We start from the raw sequence: 1,064 nt of genomic DNA on the forward strand, positions 1-1,064 counted from the left end.
TTAGTACATCTTTAAAGAAAATATACCCATATGGAGCTCAAGAATGGAACGTCAAGACAGGCGGTGAAACATAGAGATCTGGAATCTTAAAAGCGACGAGTAATGGACTTCGACAGCGTGAATCTTTCGCCCGTCGAGCCGAAATCAAAATGAGCTGTACTTTTAATATTTCGCCAAGGTGGTGTTACGTACAACACTGAAACCAAATGGAAATTTCTCTGGTAACTTACGGGTGCAACAAAGGCAGAGAAGGAATCGAACACCACAAGTAGATCTGTGATCTCTGTTGTGTCTCACAGTGTTTACTGAAGTCGCATCTATTTAAAGTTTGCCCGTTTGTCTGGCAAGTAACATTCATTTTGTACTCAACTCTGCAAAGGTAAAAAAAAATTGTAAATGTGACAGGGAAAAATTATTTGAATGAAAGCTTGTTGTCTCTTTTGTGCTCTATTATTTACGGTCAAGGTTCTTTCGAAAAGGGTTGAATGTGAACTGTCAGAAATTTATTTAATTGCATATGCTTTGTGATTGTGTGTTTCGCTTGCATGCACGCAACTGAAATAGGAAGGGTTTCTTTCCTCTTATAGCAAATATGTTGCTTGTTTAAATAAATGTTTCGGTGGAAAATATTTCTGTGAAATTTCCAGCTTTTGTAAATTTATCATGTTGTGTAATTTTCGAGCTTAGCAAACATACATGTGTGGAAATGTGATACGGGGAGAATTTTTGTGGTAACGCACAAGTCACGGAAATAAACAGGTCTGTTGGAAGCGTGCGTGAGTTTCAACAAAATGACCCCCAAAATCGGCAAAAGATTGTGACGCTGATGAATAATAAAGTAGCTGCTATTACCAAAACGATGGAATTACCTGGTGATAAATAACCTTGTCTTGGAGAGTAAATTTTTGATTTTCCAGAAACAATGGTCAACCTCTGAGAGTTGGGCGATTGTGATCTTTGTGTTGAATTCGCACATTTCTTGTCAAAATTTATAACAATCGAAAGAAAAAGAAAACTAACAAAAACAAAAACCCGGTAGCTTGGCATCATTTGACACAGTTGCT

The sequence above is a fragment of the Montipora capricornis genome, chromosome 14, assembly GCF_036669925.1.
Source record: "Montipora capricornis isolate CH-2021 chromosome 14, ASM3666992v2, whole genome shotgun sequence".
NCBI lineage: Eukaryota > Metazoa > Cnidaria > Anthozoa > Scleractinia > Acroporidae > Montipora > Montipora capricornis.